Source organism: Aythya ferina, assembly GCF_964211825.1.
Source record: "Aythya ferina genome assembly, chromosome: 3".
Taxonomy (NCBI): domain Eukaryota; kingdom Metazoa; phylum Chordata; class Aves; order Anseriformes; family Anatidae; genus Aythya; species Aythya ferina.
Window position 1 is genome coordinate 42,169,635 of NC_140298.1, and position 22,269 is coordinate 42,191,903.

At 41.4% G+C, this 22,269-nt stretch overlaps 1 long non-coding RNA gene across 1 annotated transcript; it reads left to right on the top strand.

Annotated features, from left to right (window-relative positions):
* The first annotated feature begins 395 nt into the window (after positions 1-395).
* LOC311435281 lies at positions 396-21,491 on the top strand. The gene is made up of 2 exons (XR_014692024.1): positions 396-811; positions 21,181-21,491. It is a non-coding gene; the product is annotated as an uncharacterized lncRNA (long non-coding RNA).
* The last annotated feature ends 778 nt before the right edge of the window (positions 21,492-22,269 follow it).

Consider the following 22,269-nt stretch of genomic DNA (forward strand, 5'->3'; position numbering starts at 1 on the left):
TATGTAGAGTCCAGAATCAGGGCTACGAGCCCCAGAGGAGTCTTTTATAGTGGGGCTTTTGGAGGACACCAGTCTTTTGAAGGGGTGAGGTTCCCTTTCCATTCCCTGCACAAAATCTCCCTTGTTCCCTCCATATATAGATAGAAGATATACATATCCACATGTACCTATACATATGTCTCTCTGTGCGTATCTATATCCATATCTGTATCTATGTGTATATCTATGCATTACTGTGTAACCAGGGCTCTCGGGGAAGCCGCTAGGTTCCTAGGGGTAAAGAACTTGTGTTTCATTCCGTGCTCAACCTGAGCTGCTCCCCCATTATGTACAGTCAATGATAGGTCTACAGAGTCACCACTTCAACCTCCCAGTTAATTCCTCCAGGTCAGGTAATAAAAACTCTGGGCCTACAATTTTTGGAGGATTCTTAGTTCTCATTATAATTTTTGAAAAGTGACCAAGTTGTCTTACTCAAAGGACCAAAGAGCAACCCAATATTCTAAAACCTGGATGAACAGCACAAGAAAATGAGGATGGGAATAAATGTGCTCAAAATGGAGGTGGGTGGAGTGTTAATAACCAGTCAATGTTCTTCAGATGAAATCAGCAAATGCAGGTGTGCCTTAATTTTAAAATGTTATACCCAGGTGACTGATTATACTGGTCTTGGAAAGCTCTCAGGTGAGTGGGTTTACATAAAATGAAACTAATGACTGCTGTTCAAGAAAAGACTCAGAGATTAACTTGTGGCTCTGTTGTCTGAGGTGCATCATACTGGTGAATGGATGCAGAAGAGAGAGAATGCGTGGTAAGTGTTGACAAAAAAGATTTTCTTAGCATAACATTGCTGCCTACACCACATTCACATTTCCATACAAAAACAAAACAAAAAAACCTGACTTTAGGTATTGTGATTTTGGAGGCAGCAGTCTTTTTGACCAGTGAAAGGGAAATGAACTTTTTTTCTTCTTTAGAAGCAGAGATTTAACAACGTGTCAACAGATATCTTTTTGGAGCACGTACTCTGTGTTTAACAAAAAATAATTACCTATTCTTTGTCGTCATCTTGTATTATCACACATTGAAAGGTTAGCTCTGGCATGCTTTTGTGAAGCTGTTCACCTTCATGTAAACTTTATGTATCTATTGGAAATAACTGAGCTTCATTTTATGAGGACTGTGCTTTCTGATCTTTGTGTAGAAAGTTTTTCAGATGTACTTTTCCCTCAGAAAATACTGCTTCTATTGTTGTTTTTGTTGTTGTTTTTCTCTTTCTTCAGTCATCCCCTTACAGCTTTCTTGAATTGGGGTTTTCACAGTGCCTAAAAATGCAACTCCAAACTCTGCAATGCAGAAGAATAATCAAAAAATCCTCAGAATCTTCACTGCCTCTTCTGTTCTCTGCAGCCAAGACCTTGTACTGAGAACATACTTACCCATAAAGTGCAAACTTAGATTTGTATCTCCCCCCGTGCTTTTTGTTACAGTATTAATGAAGATTAACTCAGATCCTTTAAACTGAAAACAAATGTTTTCCACAGTTTGGTTATGACCATGTAAAGCTGAGTCCACCCCTTGTGGCCCCCTGTTGGATCCAGAAGTGGTGGGGAGGGTGAGGCTTGCGAAGGGACAGGCCTTGGGGAGTAGGTCATGTTGTTTTTCAGCATAGAGCTGGATGCAGCTGCAGCTTAAGAAAAACAGAACAGAAAAGCCCCAGTGGTTTGCACAAGACTTCCACCCAAGGTGCAGGAATTCTCACAAGACTGTCTGGGTTTTCTGTTGTTTGGTACTTTCTTTCTTTTTTTTTTTAACCATGGATTTCTGCCTCTTAAATTGCTCATTTTGATGTGACCTAAAATTCAGGCCGAAGATGTTTACAAAAGAAAAACAGCTTAATAATTCAAATCTAGCCAAAGCCATTAGCAACTGAAAACTGTTTCTCTGGAGTATCCTTGATACAGCCTATGTGAAATGAGTTCATCATCTTCATCCAGCCCTTAAATTCTGGCACAACTGAAATCAGTCTAATTTGGAAAACACTGAAGGCAAGAATATAGTATTGCCTACCCCAGAGAAAGGTCTTCACTGGAGAAAAGGACAGAAAAGAGTAATTCACATCATCCAGAGAAAAAGACAAAAGCTTCAAGAGCTTGCCTTGGTTAGCCTGGCAAAGTGAAAACTGAAAGGGAAAGACCAGCAAGTAAAGACCAAATAGCAAAGTAATAGGTCAGCATCTACTGCTGGTCATAAATTTAGGAGGGAAATAAGAGAGTTGCTGATGATCACCACAGCAGTAGAACAGCCATGTAGAAATGAAAGAGCTTAAGTAGTTTTAAGGCAGTGCTCGATCTATTCCTGGAGGAGAGTCTGTGATGCATCTCCAGAGCAAGCAACATTCCCAGTGCAGTAGGTATGATTAGTTGGAAGTCACTCTCATCCTTACTTTGGAAGTAGTCACAAATTAACACTTCTCATCTGCTATAAAATAGATAAAAGGCAGATCCCAGTGTTTTGCCTGCAGGATATCCTTACAGCTGGTGCTTTTTTCAACTCTGATCATGGGGCTGACTACTGGTGGAGCAGAGGGGAATGGACCACAGAAAGTGGCCAGTCTCACATAGTCTTCCAAAATAGTACCTCCTACTGCCACCATCTTAAACAGAGTGCCGGGTAAGAGGGACCTTTGCTTTCACCCTCTGCATCATTTCTTACTTTCTTTCATGTTCTCAATTGCTCTCTCACCCAATGAAGTGAATCCTGAAACTTAGTTTTGTGATCATGTCTGTAGAGCAGTATCAGGATGACTGAAGTCAGATTCTCTGGGTACCCTGCAGCTTTTCTATGCTGCTGGCCGTACTTCAGCAGAAGAACCTAGATGAGGAAATATCATGAGAACGAAGATGGTGAATCCCAAAAATGCAGTGGTACACAAAAAATGAAGACAGTGGGAAGCATGAGCCAAATCACAAGTAGACACACTTATGTGTGAGGTCAGAGGGATTATTGAGGATAATGAGGCCTCTGCAAAGGGTAAGAGATGCAAGCCTTTTTTCAACAGGGTTATTCAAGGAAGAAGGAATAGCCTAGGAATGTCTGAAGGCCCTTCCAGCTCTATTTTTTACAACTCAGTGATTTCTATGACTGTGGTTTGAAAGAGTAGCTGATGTCAGACAAGTCAGACTGCAGGGGAGCAAAGGATTTGGATACCAGTCATACTACTCCCAGGAATAGAAGGCGAAGCACAGTCATGCTCAGACACAGGGGTCTGTGGCTGCCGAGGTGTCTGTGCAGATGAGGGCAAACAGACTAAATTAGTTTTGACTGGAACAAAGAGAAGCAGTACAAGGGGTGGAAAGGGAAAAAAATGTCAAGGATAGAAATGCTGGCAGAAGACTATTAGGAACCACCATTGTCTCTGGACAAAGACATGGGGTGACTAGTCATGGCAAACCACAATGCATGGATTGGAGCACTTGAGTCCAGTGAGCACAGTAACTCACCCTGCTGTTCCCATGACCCATAAACACTGAGCTGATGAATGTGACAGACAGGAACAAGAGGGGGATGCTGCAGTCACTGCTGTGTCTCAGTTCAGGCAGAAACATGTTTACAAAGGGTGCAGCCCAGTCACGAACTCAGAAGCATGTTTGCACCCGCACTCATTTATTCATCATCATCAGCGTGTTGCAAACAATCATAGGAATGCCAGTTACTTGCCAAGGCACTGACATTTCTCACGTCTGTCACTTGAGCTGGGCACAGCAATAGCAGTACCAGATTCCAGCTGTGTGCTCCATATAGCTTAGTATTTATGAGCTTTGCGTTGTGGAAACATTTGTTGTGGCCCCATTCATCTGGGCACAGCAGCAGCATGCCAGGCCCTGGAACTGCTCACACTGGCTTGGCACTGGACTTAGTGGTGGCAAACAGAGCCTTGCTGCCTCCATCACAATGTGACACCTAAAGATGAGCACGGGCACTGAAAAGGGTTGATTGGCTTTTGTGCTAAAGGCACCCAAGAAGCGGTGGTACAATCCACGATGCAGAGTTGTCATCTAAATGCACTCATGCAGTTAATAGGAAACCCTACAACCAGCTCCTCCTGCTGTGCTTTTTGTTACTCATTTGTAGCACAGCAGCACTTTGCCAACTGCAGCAAAAGCCTAAGATTTCTCTGTGTTAGGTGACGTGCAAACACAGAGTGAAAAAGATGGCTCCTGTCCACAAATACTTAGCATCTAGCTGCCTGGTGAAGTGTCACCATCCATACATAGCCATTCACTGAGCAACCTGCCTGTCATCCCAACAGTCTGCTAGGCAACATGACCATCAGCTCTGCAGCACCCAAGTGCTTGCACAGTTAACGACAATATCCAGTCAAGCTCTTTGTCACGAGCACTGCTCTCTGCCAAGCCTGTGTGGTTCCAACTTAAAAAGTTTGCTGTATACTCATATTTCCATATAACATTGTGTATTAAAGTTGATGCTTGATTGAAGCAGCCACTACAGATATTTTGCAGAACAAGCCCTACAAGTGGTCTCTCTGTTTCCAGCTGCTAAAGACTCACTAAGAAACTTGTATTATTCAGCACCCCTCAGACAGGGTGGAAGTCTCCGTTTGGTTTGGAAGAGCTGAGTATTATGGTATCAAAACTGCTATAAGCCTTCTGATCATTCTGCATTTCTCTTTTTCTTCTCCCAAATCTCCACTTGATTCTCTGCTCTCCCTCATCATCCATATTTTCCATATTTCCTTCCTTTTCTCTGACTTCTGTCAGAAGTGCCTAAGGCAAAAAGGTAAATCCCAAGGCAGGAAGCAGGAGCCCAGGCGGTGTTTCAAGATCTCCCTGGAGGAGCCAGCCCCAATAAGAGGAGCCAGGAGCCACAGCTGGTTTCCTGCCTGCAGAGATAAACAGGCAGCCTGAGAAAAGGTGTTCCAGGGGATCTGCTAAAAGTCATGAGACGTTAATCTGGGGAAGGGGGAAGAGGAAGATGAAGCACTGAAAGGATCATGGTATGGCATCAAAGGCTTCATTAGCATAGATGCAGAGCTTAGCTCACTTTGTCACTCTGGCTATCCCCAGCATGACCTTGAGCTTCACTGGTGCAACAGCAATAGTTTAAGGAGAGAAGAAAGAGGGGCTGGGCAGGGAGGTGCCCTTCCAAGTAGGAAGTCAGGAACTGCAAGAAAAGCATGAGAGCAAGTTCCCACTGAAGGCACAAGCACACTGCAAAAGAAAAGATGCAGCAAAGCATGTATGAATATGTATTGTATGAAATAAAGAACAGGGAACAGGAAGGTACATCTAGCCAGGGCCACAGGAAAATCTACCAAGGGGTGCTTCCCCACCCATCTGCAGGCCAGGACAGCTTTGACAGTGCCTGCATTTTTTTCCTATCCTGGACAGATTCCTAATTGTGTACCAAACACACTGTACCAAAAGTAGCACTAGTAAATTAATTAGAATTAAATGCACTCAACACTGCAGTAGCAGAAAATATGGGTTCAGCAGGGGAAGGCAGCACTCTGGGGTTTGTATGGAGGACTTTGACCCTCCACCCATTCAATTCAGGGTGGCTCCTGTCACCCTTATTAACACTGAATAATGCTTTCCTGCAAGAGGTGTCCCATTGCAGCCAGCGGTGCTAAGACACAACACTTACCGCAAGCACTGCAAAAGCTGGCCAATAAGGATGATATTCTTTGTTAATGCAAACGCCAAAAAATCTCTTCTGAAGTGAGTGGTACTATACCCCTGTGGTTTTGTATAATGACGCCAGACTGCTTTTTAAAACCCTAACTTGCCCCAGAGGTGTTTTGGCCATTCATCCCTGGAATAGGGATCTGGACATTTCCTGGACAATGTAGCCCAGAGGCAGAGGCTGGCCCCCAAAGCTGCATTTGATGAAGCAGTGAAACAGCCAAATCGAACATATCCAAATCTGTGCAATAAAAATCTTCCATCTCATCTTTTTTCTCATGCTGAAAGCTATGCAATTATCCTTTTTAATAGTTCCCCATACTTTCAATAAAAATAACCATTAAAAAAATAAGCAAAGCAGAAGAAATGCTTTGGAAAACACCTTAACTGATATTCAGAAGTCAATTTTCATAGTTTAATAATAAACTTGGTATGAAGAAATTACCTCCTGTGGTCAGTCAGGGGGATTGGTATGTTTTCACATTATTTTTCCCTTTTCAAAAGACAGAATTTTGAGCTTGGATTCCATGTAGTTCTCCAGATAATTGTTGGACTGGGTAGCCATTCCAGCCAGTAAACATGCATAAAGTGTAATTGATATTTTATAATTAAAGTCCAACCTGAGAAGGAATAATAATAATTAGTGGGGAAAGCACATAATAAGATAAGGAACAACAATATAGCCAAGATATTTCCTTTAGGTAAAGGAAGCAAATCACCCTGGAGCTTTGTTAAAGCAAAATCAGTTTCTTGCTTTTTGGGAGTTTTTTTTGTTTTTTCATTTGAAGTACACTTCAGACTCCAATAGCCACTAAAGGGATGATGCATTTGTTTGAGGCAGAGTTAATAGTCTCATTTACATTGCTTTATTCCCAGATGTCCCAAATAGGAGCTGTTCATCCTCACTGCTAAGTGTTGGGCAAATACAAAACAGGAGAGAGCATCTGCTCCTATGGGCTTCCTAGACAATGTGATGTCTCCAAACACAGAGCAGCCTGCAAGTGCTAATAAGAATTTTTCAACTTCCTCCTCTATAGGTTTCACCTTTCATTCATTCACAATAACTTGCTGATATGCAGTGTGACAAAGGGAAAATATGACTGAAGAAGTCTCTCAAGAACACTTCTCAGAAATGTCCCCGCTACATTCTTCTCTTCTTTTGTTTTTAATCAAAGTCATGCAGAACGGTAACAAAGAAATTAAAAAATGGAGGAGAATGTAATATAAGAAAAAGATTTTATTAAAGGATTTTTGAAAATTTTTCTTAGTTTCGATTTTCTGGAGGCTGTTTTCTTGTACCTTGTAACTCTCTTTAGGAAACCCTACCTAACAGACTTCTTTCCATCACTTGAGGTTCAATGTCCAAATAGATTTTGTTCTTTTGATTGAGGAAATTCTATGCTTCTCCAATGCTCAGTTCCTTGGGCTAACCAACAGTCCAATGCAAATCCAATCCACTTCAGCAATTACTTCCTTTAATTTATCAAAGCTTGCCTTTTAGAAATATCAGTAATTCATTTAGAAAAGTACTTAGACATTTTTGTAACCTATCTAGTTACAGAGACTGGTTAAACATAATGAAATCATGAGCAACATTACAGTAATAATAACATTAGTATTATCTGGGAACAACGTAGGATTATGAGTCACATGCAATCTAAGGCCAGACTGAAGAAGCTGTAGTCATCCCATTGCACTGTACTATATTACTAAAATGTCTGACAGTATTTCTAATAATACAGAAATTGCTGTTCATTTCTATGTGTTTCCATTCGCCAGAGACCTGTATCATGATTCTACTAAAAACTCTTCAGCTGTCCTTCTCTGAACTGAGTATGACTTAAACATTTTTTCCATATTTTCTCTTCAAAATTTTAAGTCGTATTTCTTGCATTATCATAGTGCTTCCTCATGACATTTTTCTTCATTTCTACTGTTCCTCAGCAATGTATACTTTTCAAGGTCTGTGTTACAATTTGTATGACAAGTAGGACATGTTTCTATCATCTTCACACTGCCTGGTTTCATAACCTACAGTTTTAGGCCTTTCTATTAGTTTCTGGAGCAGTTTCTTGGTGTTCTGCCCACCAACACTGTTTTCTACATTAACTTAGGCTACAGGCCCGCTATCTCTTTTGACAAAGTCCTCAGTCACATGTACCTGCTTCTTCAAGGCGCTGCATTTTGCAGGTTCATTCTACTCTGCTTCTTCTGATTTCTGCCCACAGGTCACACTGATTTTTAATTAGTTTATAATTTAGCTAGGCACATGAGCAGTTAGAGTTTTCCTATTCAGTGTCCATACAGGCACGTATAGACAATGAGGGTGGGATTTCACAACTGCATTCACAATCAGTTGCCTGTATATGACCTAGTCTTGCAAGCTTCTCTCACATCCAGTGGCAATTAAGTCACACTCTGCACCAGGGAATGGTTCAGTTCATCCTAAACTAGCCATCTAAATATTTATTCAGTTCATTTGGTATAGACATCCAGCACCATTTTAGATACTCTGTGGTACATAGTGTGACACCCAGTGTCTCAGAAGGGTGCATGTCTCCCATGGGTCCTGTGCCACATCAACCCAACATCTTGTGTGCCAGTGGGCTGGATGTGTTTCATCAGCTGAAAGTGTCTGACACATCCTTAGTGTCTGGTCAGCTGATTCACCTTCCAGCATCACTGTCTGTAAGGGGATTTGAGACCATCAAAGGCGGGAGAGTTGTCTGTGGGAAGCCAAGACTTATTCCATAAGTTTTAATTTATTTCTCTACTTGTTTTCTTAGTACTGGAATCAGTGAACTAAGGTTTATGTTAGTTGGTAATAAATTAAAGTGATTGAAATTGTCTCATTGAAAACTATTTTTTCCCCACAACAGCTGGGTTCCTCTAAAACTTTGAGAGTTTAAACTAATTGAAGTAATTTTGATAGCTCAGAAGTTTTTTCTTACTCTTCACCTCCTTCTTTCTTATATTTTTATTTATTCTTTTTAGGAATACTAAAAAAGGCTCTTATCATACCTCACATCATTAAATACACAGAAAAATCCCAACAGCATGAAAGCGACTATTTCTAAAGGAAGTCAGCCTCCTGTAGCAGAGCCAAAGGGGCACCTTGCACACAAATGTGGTTACACAAGGGCAACAGCCAACTTCTCCAACGTTTAAAGAAGGGCCACAAACAGCTTTTGCCAAACACATGGCACCAGTCAGCAAACAATAAACCATCCAGAGGAAGCAAAGGCTTTGTGTGACCTATCTGTATTTTAGGAGTGGACATGTATTTCTGTGTGACTTTCCACGTGTTTGAGGCAGAGAGAAAGCAGAACACTTCTTGTAATATCAGGTGGAAGCAGTCTGGGTGACCTCCACCATCACAATCACAATGGTTGGCACTCTGACACCACTCACCAGGGAGGTCTATCCCCTGTTCCCCCGTATCAGCTGAGGTATCTGCTGCACCCCCATCACTTTGGTCCCCTGGGCAGTCACTGCAGACCCCTTGGCAGCCACAGTCAGTCACCTCCATCAACTGTGAAGAAACAAATAAACTATGCAAAATAGACAGACCATGCACTAACATCTCTGTGTGCAGAGAAACATTTCAGATGCTTCAAATATTCTGCACAAAACTAAAATGATGATTTACTATGAAAGTGGTTCTTAAGAATGTCTTTTTTGCCCAAGTTGAACTTTATCAAGAAAGTTTTGCAGATGTGTGCTAATTTGTATGCAACCCCATCTGCCTTCATTTAATTCTTGTTTAAAAAAAAAAAAAAAAAAATCATCTAATTAGAGAGAAGAAATAATGCTACGTGACCACTGTGCAATGAAAATAATAAGCAATTTATGGTCTAATGAAAGAATTCTAAAAATACCACTGACTGAAATAAACAAATCTAAACTGCTAAGAATATTTGGAAATAATGAAAGTTGTTTTAGATGTAAGTTCTGCACTGAAGTATTGATGAGAAAGCTGACCTTACCTGATAGTTCATTTGCAGTGAATAATTTCACTGCCTCTACTAATTGAACACTTCTACACAGTCAACAAGTTTCATTAGATAGAAAAAAAGGGAAAGTGATGGGCAAGTATGTTAATCCAAATATCAGCTAAAGAAAAATGTTAAGATCCTAAGCTGTGCTTGAAAAAATGAAAGGCATATTCAAAGTAACATGCTAGTATATGTCTAATATCAGAAAGGAGGGGAAAATGACTATGTGAATTGATGGGGACTTCAAAATTGAAGAAGCTCAGCCAAAAGTCAACATATATTTCTGATGCTAGCTGAGGGGCAAGACCTATTTTGTAAACACTGACATCAGCACACCAAAATTGCATGAAGAGAAACTGGGCTTTTACTGAGATAGTGAGGTCTATACCTTCAAAATACCTAGGCACCCAATTACCACTGAATACCACTGAGGTCACTGTAAGAAGTAACTGGCAAAAGTATAAACTCCCTAGAGCCAAATTTTAATCTGATTACAATTGAATTTTGAGAGACTGGATAATAAACTCCCTAGAGCCAAATTTTAATCTGATTACAATTGAATTTTGAGAGACTGGGTACCTAATTCCCTATAAAAATGGCCCTAAAGCTTTAATCCTACTCTCAACTACAACATTTTAAACTGACTTCAGAGTAGCTATTTTGGATTTAAATTAGTGCAAGTGCGATTAACATCAGAGCCAGAGGCAGTTCACATTCTGTGCAGGTCTCAACAGCAGAAAGACAGGGGCTGCGGCACAATGTAGCTATAAGGGAATGTAGGAAGCTTGGATTTTTCATGGATTTTCATCCTACATGTCTTAAACTACAAGGTATTTTGAATGTATGCTCCGTAACACTTGCTCACCAACATAAATAAAATATTAGTAACCACCCAGAGCATGACTTAATTTTGTACTCTGCTCTCTCTCTCTCTCTTTTTTTTTTTTTTAATGTAATAGCGACTTTAATTACTTGATAGTATGATCTAATCAATGTTTCTTTAAGTTATCTATAGAAATTACAGGCTGGCGCTTTAAAAAAAGAGGAAAGCCACTGAAAGAAGTAAACAAAGGTGAATGTGACCGTGTTTGCGTAGAAGCTATAGGACAAAGAAGTTGTAGGCGTGTAAAGAATGCCATGGTATATCGAAGGCTCACAAGGGAATTAATCAAGCAACAGAAAGTCTATAAGATGCTATTGAATCTATCTTCCCAGTTCACGGTGGGATCAATTATTTCTCTGTGCTCTCTGCTAGGTGTTCCTCTCATCTACTCTTCAAAACATCCTCCATGGCAAGCATTCCAGAGGTGCTTTCTTTTCCACAGTATATTTCCACTTGCCTATGGCATTTGTCACACAATTCCTCGGAGATTTTCTAACTGCATAATAAGGTTCACTTAAATGTTTAGTTAGCAATATACTTGATACCTTATATGCTGACTGAATCACGCATCTCTACAGAGCTAGAAAATCACAATAAACCATCCCCCGTTTTCCATTTAGATTCATCTGAAATAAGTGGCTTAATTTAGAGCTGGAAAACCACATAGATTAATGAGATTGTCTTTACTGGATTATCCGCCTCGAAAATTGTCCTTTAAGTTGTTTTCTGTTATTTTACAAGTGAGGTTCTCTCCTAAAGATAGAGGACTGCAGTCTCTCATATACATGTACCACAGCTACCTGAAGTAGGGCTCCAAACTACTCACGTGAAAGCAATGGGAACCTCCTGAGGTGATGCAGCCTGTCTGAAATTTGAAGCATCAGGGTGACTGCCATCTGTGGGCTACGAAGGAGGGCTGGCATCCCGGCAGAGCTCAGGCAGGGGGGTGCCACCAAACACACACACCCCCTGCCACTGGAAATGACTCAGGCACCCTGCCAGGCCTCTGGCACTGCCAAGGAGGATGCAGGTCTCCCAGGGGTTCTTCAGTATCATGTCTGTCTGGTCAGGGAGAGTGTCTCAGGTACCACATAATATTTCAGAAGACACCAGAAATCTATGCCAAGGTCAGCTGCTGGTAGCAAAATGCAGTGAATCATGCAGGGCATCTTTTGGCCATGTGCTGTGTTGGCTATTTTTCTTTCTTTCTAAAACTGTGACTGTCCCTTTCATTTGATGCTGACCACAGATTTAAAATGGCAATTTTCTTAGATGAAAATAACCCATCACCCTCCTGCATTGATTGGCAGCATTTTTCTCCAGAGCTTTTGCTTGGTACACGACAGAGGGTGGAGAGCTGAGGCTCAGCAGAAGAATTGAGACCCTCTGTGCTCCCTGACTCACCAATTCCAGCAGGGTTTGGGTCAGGCACTAATTTTGCTTCTCCTCCTTAATCTTCATGCCCATTACCAGGCAGGGTGACTTGATTGTTGTGTGCCTATTTAATAAATGGTTGCTGCATTTAATACGTGGCTCCCTGCTTTGCTTTTATTGTAACATGTGCTTGCAGAAGCCACGCATGTTCTGGGAAGAATCATGTACCAAATGACTACTTCCTTGAGGCAGAAAAACAATCTGAAAAGACTTTAAATTAACTGAGAAAAAGCCACTAACAAAAAAAATATTGATTGCATCTGTTTTTCTCACTTGACTCACCAACATCTATCTCTGGGTTTTATGTTTGTAGAAGTCATTGAGTTTGACAGATGTACTCCAATGTGAAATGAGAGCAAAACAGTGAGGAATCAGGCCCTTGATTTATCAGTTACTCTGTCTAAATCTCACTGTTTGGGATTTCCCCATCTTCTGCATGTCTCATTAAATGGGAATTTTGCTATCACATTGATGTTGTAGAGTAGTCTTTGCTTTCCCCCATTAATTGGTTAAGTTAGTATATTGACAATTTTCCCAGAGGCACTGGTAAAATATGCTGTATAGTGTACATCAAAAAGTTTGTATTGTATAGATAAAGAGGTCATTACTATTTTCTCTGTTACTTTTCCCATATGTTTTGTATTTTATTTCTCAATATTGTGTTCTTCCTTGTTTTCTGTAGAGATATTTTTGCTAGTAGTAATATAAGGGCAATTTGGGAAGCTATTGGAAGAATTTGGGAACATTTAGCTGAAACAGGAAAGTGTTGTCCCCAAACAACTATAGAAACAGACAAAATGTCATTTGTACACACGTTTTCTATTATATAAAATTGCACACATCATATCCTTACAATTGAAGAAAACACAGTTTGAAAAATGAGTCTGTGATGGATAACAGAGGTTTTTATCTGTGCCTCTGACTAAGTGCACTTAGCAACCCTATTGTATGATCCCAAAGCAGCTGAAAGTCTTCTGAAGTTCTTGGACATGGAAACAATGTCATTCTGATATCATTCTGTCATGCAATTATACCACTATAAGCACACTTGCTAATAACAAAACAAAAGAGAACAGATAAGCTAAGCAACAATGAAATATAATGGATATTTAGGTTTGAAAAAACAGTACTGGAAAAATGCTGCAGTTTCAGTGATAAAACTACTTCAGATTGAATCTTTCTTTCTGCTCAGTGACCTTCAGCTTCCTCTTTACTGCACCTCCTAAGGTAAGGAGCATGTCAAAGAAACATGGCGATAATTCCTATTTTCCCAATAACTTAGTTTGTCCATAATTGAGATTTATTTATTTAAGCTCATAGGTTATTTTCGGGAAAGACTTCTCAGCTAATTCTGCATAGCATTTAGCCTGCCAAGCCTGAAAGCCAGTGGTTCATGAAGGCAACCTCTGTCCAGCCCACCAGCTCTTGGAAATCTTCTGGGACACACGTCAGTCCCCACAGATGGTTTAGAGCCTATGTCTGCTACAGATTCACACCAGGTAGCTATCGCCTCTGAAACTGCTCTCTCTTACCTCCATACACCATAAAGGAAATGACCTTTTCTGCACAAGCAGAAAACTTTCTGCCTGGTTTCTTGCTTAAAACAGAAATGTTTCTTTCATTTACCTAGGAAAAAAAAAAAAAAAAAAAAAGGTGCACGTTGTGTTCATTGCATATGTGCAATAAGCCTTCTTAAGTGTATATAGTTCATCTAGCATCTCTTCAGACATCAGTCCCTTTCATCCTGCTGAGGAATGGAGGTTACAAAGTCATCTTTAAGAAGGGCATAATAATGTGAACCTGAATAATCTACTGCCTTACAACTCCAAAATCCACAATCAGGGTACTTGATATTCACTCAGAAAAGAAGCAGCCTTACGATCCCAGCTTGTTTAACTGACACCATCTGCATTTTTTAGCCTCATTCTCTTGCTGACACCAACAGGTTTTCACCTTCTGGTTCGTGAACATGTTGCCAGAATAATCTCCATCCCTGGCTGGAAATCAGCTGCCTTGTTCCTCATTTTGCCATGCCTCAGGCAAAGCTTTCCCAGGAGCTGGACTGGAAGACAGGACTCCCTTCCCCATCTCGGAGTGGGTGTGAACATCCCTGGCACTGCTGTGTCACACACCCTTTGTGTCTGGGGATCAGAGCAGAGGGTTGGCTGAAGCAGGGAGATGGATCTTCAGACTGCTCGTAAGCTCCTACCTACAACCCTGCAACTGGTTGGGCACCTTCCAGACTGAAGATCCTCACTCAGGAGAGAATTGGGAAACTTGGATCTTTATAAAATAGGGCTTTTAAAAGTCTGAGGAGAGGGAACAGTGTCAATCCCGAAACTTAAGCCTTGCACCAGCATTTTTTAGTGCTCCCATCGCAAAGGTTTACATTCCACGCACAAGAGGCAAAATATTATTTTTTCATCCAATTTGGGCACATCTGTGAACATCATATTTCACTAATAAGAACCAGGCAAAAGGAAAACTGATTATTTCACACAGTGCTGCCTCGGTGTACCATCTCTCCCTGTACCAGTTATCTGAACCTGTCTTCAGTTGTCTCACGAGCTGTTGCTGATTACATCTAATACGTTATCTTTTAAACCCAGCATGAAACTAATTACTGCCACCCATATCTCCAGGCACCTTGGCTGCAGCTCTGATTATTCCTAGCTTTATATCAAGAAACCCCACCGACCCCTTATTGTATGAGTTCTTCGTCTATAGATTTTCTCTGTGCTGTGCCTGTACTTGGGGCACCTTTTACACATGGAAATGCAGTCAAGGACAGCTGTTTGCCCTGAGCACAAGCCTCCATTTCCTGCTTTCCCAAAATGCTTTTTAATGCCAGTGACCTCAGCAGATTACCAGAAGATGAATCTCATGTCAGTAAGGAAAGGGCATTTTTTGCCTCTTTTTGGAGACTCATTTTTTCCACCACAGAGATGGCTTTGACGTCCCATTTTGGGGTACCATACCTTATTATTTGGTCAACATCCATGCATGAAACTCCCTGAGTGCAAAGTGTGCCTGTCTTTGCATTGTAACAGCAGGCTGGCCATAATTGAGGGTGCATTATCCCACCCTAACAGTCCCATGAAGGAGGGTCCTCCCACACTGTGACACCTCCCTGGCAGCATTAGGGGCTAGGGATGCGCCAGAGTTCTCTGCTTAGGTTTATAAAGTTTAGCAGGGGTTATTCTCAAAGGCTTCCTTGAAAGAGTGAAAAGATAAAATACTCGTCAAGACAGAAAGCTTCTTTTCTTTGTTGTTGTTGTTGTTGTTGTTGTTGTTGATGTTGTTGCTTTGTTTTGGTGGTTGTGTTTTTTTAAAAACTAGATTTGTGGTGGTCTTTAATACTATGAACCTCTAAGAATCATATTTCCACATTTTGGGGGTCCACCTTCAACCTACACCTTTTAAGTTCCTGTCTAATTAAATTTGCTGTTAACCACTCCTTTTTTTTTTTTTTTTTTTTTTTTTTTATATATATATATAGAAATAGAAGAGTCCAAAATAGAAGAGTCTCTAAGACATTTAAAGTCTCCTCTACGCAGCACTGTAGGGCTAACCTGTAATACAGAGTCCCGTTTGTGGCTTAGCAAGTCAGGGGGGAGATGAGCTTGTAGTGACAGACCAGAAGCCATGAGCTCCAAAGCCATGAGCTATGGGGGATAACTGAAGAACTGAGTTCAGCTAGCATAAGCAGCAGTGTTAGAGAAAGCATGCTAAGCGTCATTGACTCTGTAGAAGACTACTGCAAGTTGGGATGAAATAATGAATCTGGAAATGCAGCAGAATTAGAACAAGAAACAATGTGTTTGAGGTGGAGGCAGCCTAGAAAGAACTGCAGGAGTGGGCATAGTGACACTGTGGAAGAACTTCTTCTGCAAGAGAAGTTTTACCAACAAACAAACAAACAAACTTTATGTGGGCTTATTGTTCCTCCTTCTTTTCTCTTCTCTCCTTCATTTTATTTTCCTTTTCTTTCCCTCTCCTCCCTCCCACCTTGCAGAGGATGGCAGCTTACGGTCTGTTCCAGCCTAGTGACAGTATACAAGCCCAGTGGTGATGAAGATAAATATTACTTTAAAGAGTGGGAGGAAGTGAGAGATATTTGAGTGCAAGTTATGGATACATCTGACAGGTATTGTCACCCTGAGGGAACTAGCAAAAGACATTTAATTTTCACTTATCAACAACAGCCTTACCCTACAGGCAAACACACAAACCCATCTCAAAACCCACCATTTAATTGCTTCAAGCTACCCATGTAGTGCTGCCTTTCACCTCCAAAGTCTCTGAGGGTGCCCATGCCTTGCACATGTTTTCAGGCTCCCAAATTTTACATACAGAGGTGAAATACAATGCCAAAATGACTTAAAAAGACCTCCCTTCTGATGTCCCAATGAAGACAGGGCCCCTGGGACTTCTCTATGGAAGTAGCAGGAGGGAGATGAATTCCCCCCAAAATTTGGCATTGGGTATGATTTAAGTTACAGGTTGGTATCAACACTGTAACTTGACAACAAGCAAAGGTCCCAAATATACTGCCCTTAGGAAATTCATGTGGAAGGAGTCTGAACAATTTTCTTCTAACAAATCCCTTCTAGCTACAAAGCACATTTCTTTAAAGGGTTGTATGGTCTTCCCACCCCCTTCCCCCTTCCTTCTTTTTCATTTTATTTTCCTCCTTCCCTCTTTGCTTCCTCCCAGCTGCATCAACCTCCACTGACCTTGACTGTGGAAAGGTAACACCCAGACAGACACATTCCCCAGCCCTTGGGAAGTCTCCATCTGGAGGTCCTCAGAGCTGCCATCCCTCTGTGTGTCACAGGGACCCTGGGGTCCCCCACCCACCTCCATCCACTGCAGCCTGGGAGCATAGGACCACAGGACATGCACCACACTTCTCCTCTCACACGAAGAACAAGGGGAGGTTTGGCCAATCAGAAAGTGTTTTCTTTTTGCAAATGTTCTACTTCGTCGATGGTGATTGCCAGCTCCTTTGGGATTGTCACCAATCCCACAGCAGAAGAGGTAACAACTTGCTTCCAGCCATTCCTTGGTGTGGTTCATTTCCAGAGGATCCTGGGAAGCTTCAGGATCACCCTGACAATAGCTGCTATGACTCCTGAACCATAGGATTTGGTTATATTTATTTTGATTAAATATTTTGTAGTCTCATCCTCCTGAGTCTCAGCACAGGAAGGCTGACTTGGGGGTCTTAAAGGATTGTCAGAAACAGATTTGTTTCTTACTCTTCAGAGAAGACTTAAGCCACCTAGCTGAACTGCATTTTACACCACAATGGAAAAAAAAAAAATCAATGCGAAACTCATAAAAACATATTTAAATCTGGCTTTGATTTTTCTCTCCATTATTTCCAAGGGATGAAATCACATTTTTAGTGCTCCAGGTGGAGATGGTTCTGAGGTATATGAGCCCCAGGGATGCTCAGGAAAGAAATTTTGCTTCCTGAAGTGCAGAGTGCAAGGACACTCTAGAGTAAATGGCCAGGGCACAAGTTCAATTTGCTGATCTACTATAGGTCAAAGAGAAGCTAACTGGGTGACACCGTGCAGGATGTATCATCACCATTACTCATGTTTATTGTGCTAGTGTCTTAAGACCAACCATGGATGGATCTTTGTAGCACAAGATTAGCTGGCAGTTTCTGACCCATGGAAGTTACAGTTCAGTAGCCAGAAAGTTGGGAAAAGCATACAACACACACACATGGAAAGACTCATGCATCATATTGATCTCAAAGTGCTTAATTTTCTTTCTGTCTGTGTGTGTAGGTTAAATAAGCATGGATAAGATAAATGGAATTGCGAATGCAGGAGAGATGAGAAAGAGCAGATGAGACAAAAGGGACAAAATACACATTTTTAAAAACTGAATTTCTCTTTGACCCAGAAACTCTGCATTTCTGCGAGGTGTAGGATGCAACCCACATGTTTGCACACACATTCTGCACCCACAGCCCCATCCACCTGGGGAGGGACTGAGGAATTTGTTGCGTGAGAGATGCAGGTTGTCTGTCAGCCATGCAGGTTTAGAAGTTGTTATGCCTGTTTATGTCTTTCATCCAGCCACAGGAACACAGCTCTAGTTTGATCTCTGTTACTGGCAAGTATCCATCCGTCAGTCCCATCTGTTATGCTTAGCCTGCCTGACACATGCAGCAGATTGAGTCCTGAGGGCAGACTGACAAGGGGCTGGTGCACACTTGCATTTCCTACCAGTGACTGAAATGTATATACCGGCATTTTCTGCAGATGGAAAACGGGAGAGCACCCAAATGTCAGGGAGAGGTTTGACGTCAATACTTCTAATACTTCTAAATACTTCACAGACAAGATGGCAGCCCCATTTAGACCTTTTTATATTTCTGCTCCCAGTTCTATCTCCAAATCAGGTCTTGTACCATCATGCCTAGGAGCTGCTAGGGTATTTCCAAATTCTCTCCCGTGTCATCTAGGGATGTTCAACAAGTTTCCTCCCCTCTACTTTCTGGGTGCAAAGGATGTGATGTCAATCCACACAGGTGTTCAGCAGCTTTTGGTTTCACTGCATTTCAGATTCCCTCTGTTTGGACAAGGCAGTTTTTCATGGGCCTTCCTTCCACATCAGCTACCAGTATCATCTACAGGGTGATTTGTTTGTATAGATTTATTTCTGACCTTTAAATTGCTTAGGTAGAGGTAGTGCCTGCTCTTCCCATACTGTCTTTAAGTACTGCATAAGCAACTGTGTCTTGAAGTGCTGCAAATGACCTGAATTCACCCTGGGAGGTGAAAGCACTGCTACGACTAAGAAAGGTAACATCTAACTGCTGCAGTTGTATAAGGGAGAAATAGGGAGTAATAGAGAGCCTGAAAACACAACTGATAATAGACCAAACAAGTAGAAAGCTCACGTCTGTCATCAGTTGAGTTCTGCACAAGATACACAAAGCATTGTGTGGAGGAAATTGTGTGTGTGAATGAGGCACTATCCAAAAGTAATATCCAGTGATCTGACTCTGAATAAAGGTATGGCTAGTGACTGGAACTCCCATACACACTAAATGTATGGATATTTTTAGCCAATTAAAACAACTTAAAGTAGGTTTATGGTAGGAGATGGCAACCAAGAACACATGAGGCAATGTAGGGAAGAAAGATAAGTATATACATAAGTGAAAGACATCCTCACTTTGAGCATAGGTTTTTGGACAGTCAGACCCCACCCTATGTTACCTGGTCTCATAAATAAATGCGCAAACTATATGTGTAGCTGCTTCTCACTGATATGGAAACCTGCCTGATGAACCTGATGTGCAGCTGAATGGTGCAGTTTATGAGTCCTAGTCCTGGGCTGACACCGGGGACAACATTTGCAATAGCTGGCAGTGGCAAGGATGGAGCAGCCCCAGCACAGAGTGCCGTGCAAAGGTATTGCTGCACTGCCCTCATGTCGCTGACCCTCACACTATGGAAAAGGCTACCCAGAGCCCAGAGGCTATCAGAACCTCCAGCCAAAACCTTTCCAGAACCAGCTTCAGAGATCCATCTGCTGCCTTCCCTGTCCTCACAAGCAGACCATGACGTTCTGTTATTAAACCAGCTGCAAACTGATTTCCACACTGGAGTGTAACATACCTGCATGCAGCTTCTAGAAGGGCTGCAGCTAAATGAAACTCTCAATCCATGTGGACATTTTTCCTTCCAAAAATCAGTGTAATGCAGTTTCCTTAAAGGAGTGGGCTACATTAAGGTATCAGTCTGGTTATAAAGTAACAGGTATAAAATTGTATAAAAAACAAGCAGTTTTCCTAGTAAGAATTGGAATCAAATACCAGCTCTAAACAGCAATTACCCTCTGTGGCAGACAAGCAGGGCAATATCCCTGGGTTCCACATCAAAATTTCCACAGCTTATTGTATTCATCACTTTTCTGCAGGTCATAGCTCTTTCCACACCTTTTCACTAGTCACACAGGGAAACATATGGCTCTTACTCATAATTGCTTTGTATTTCCAAATTCATGTATGGATCCCATTGCCACACCACTTGCAAGCTGTTGTTTATTAGAGCTGTGAGACCCAGGTGTTTCTTCCCCTGTTGTGCCAGAGGAATAACCAAAGGAGAACAAGCTATGATCCATTAGAATACCAAGAAGAAGCACCCACTTTGCTTTGTCACATCTCTTTTTTACGGATCACTGGGTTTAGTAGGTTTTCAAGACCACAGATATTCTTGTTTTTGCACCAGGGGAAATATCCTCTTTGCTGAGGGAAATATGTGACAGTGCTTGTTCAGGATGATATCCATGGGGTTTAATGAGCTTTACCATGAAAGTCTGCAGTGCTCCATCAAAAATGCCAATTAAGCAGTGTAGAGAGAAAGAAGAGGGAATGGACTTGGGAAAAAGGCTGTTGAGAAAAATGCAAGATGAACTGGGTTACATCTCTACTTGCTTTTAGTAGTTCCAACATGAGTGTCACATTTTGTCCATTCTGGTCTGGATGTACTGCAGAGAAGGAAACCCAGCTCTAATGGCTGATACATATTTTCTACAGTTTCACAAGGTATTTTGCCTCAGTTGGTCTGTTTTTTGTACAATAGCTTGTCTAATGGAGTCATTCTGTTGTCCTTTCCAACAATTCTGAAGTACAGCATGTGTTGATTATCTCAGTTGAATGAATCTGAGTTCATTTATAAGTTGCTTTGTTTTGACATATTTTTTTCTTTGTTCCTCCCTTCTCTGTCTAAAGCACACAAAATTGTTTGTAGAGAGAAAAACATATAAACACTGTGATTCAATACAATAAAGAACAGCTTGTTAAAAATGTGCTTTTAGTATATGTGGAACCCAAGCTTTTCCTCTTTTTGTCATGCCTTGGTACAGAAAGTTTTTTGCTGAGGTTGTTCTGGGACTTCCATTAGAAAACATTTTCTTCTGCTTATAAAAGCCTGAAAATGTCTCCTTCTCAGTTGAAATGGTCTGTGTTTTCCTTTAAGCCAAAGGCAATATTTTAAAAAGTCTGAATCAAGCTCACACACCTATTTTTTAGTTTTATGAAAGTAATGAAACTTATCAGAAAATAATCTTTTTGCAATGATTAGTAATGGTAGGAAAAATCTCTTTATTCCTTTCTTTTCTTTTTATCCAGTTCGAAGGAAGCTGAAAGCTGTGCTGTCTTTCCACTGAAACGGAATCAGATTCCACTCCTTCAGCTGAAAATGTGCCAGTGCCAAATGTGGGCTGCCGTTAAAGCTGACTTTAACTAGTGAAGAGTTGAAGTGACTGAACACCTACTTAGTGCACGCACAGTCGTATGCATTCACTTAACATCAGCCTACATGTCTGGGGCTACTCACTGACATAAATGCATCTAATGAATGTTAATTATGTGGTAGTGTTTCATTCTGGAGATCTATTGCTGCATAAGCTTCCTTGAAAGAGTAAAACTGTCTCACTATTGAGGCTGATGTGTTTGGGCCTGCTTCTAAGGTTTTGCTTGCCCAGGCAAACAAGAGAAGCAAGAATGCTCTGAAAAAAAAATGCAAAGCCCACATGCTTTGAATAACAAATAAATAATGGCATACAGGTAGGGATGCAGTTGTAATGAGTAGCAGGATGAAGAGAAAGGTATTTGCCTTGAGCCACAGGGACAGAATGTGGGGAACAAGGGTGCTCTCCTCATGGATGGAGGTGGATGGACAGAGGTGGAAGGAATGACCAAGGGCTCAGAGACAGGGTTACATTTGCTGCAGAGGGGGCATCACTGATCTTCTCCAGGGCTAAAGATATGTTAAATTGTCAGGTCTTGGTGCAGAGGCTAGAGACTGGGATGCAGAGCACGAGGACAGGACAGGGTGGGCAGCAGATGTGGGGGGAGGGATGAATGAATACAGAAAAGAAAGGGGAATATGAGCTAAAAATATTATGAACCACTGGTACAGAGGAAGTATTTCAGGGCCTTCTGTTCTTTCTTTTTATAGCAAAAGGGAAAAGGGGACAGACTCTGGAAATAACAGGCCACATATTCCTGATGAGGGAATCCATTTCCAGCTGCAGCCTCACAAAACTGAAAGTGCTGCTGCAGGAGCTCCTGCAGGCCAGGGTTCAGAGAGGGGCTAGACTTTTGTGCAGCAGTCAAGGTGGTTCATGGGGAACTTCTGGCCCATTCAGGAGCAGGTGTTTTGGAAACTTTCATAGGAGAGCTTGATATCATGAGATTTTCATCTTAATTTGCAAA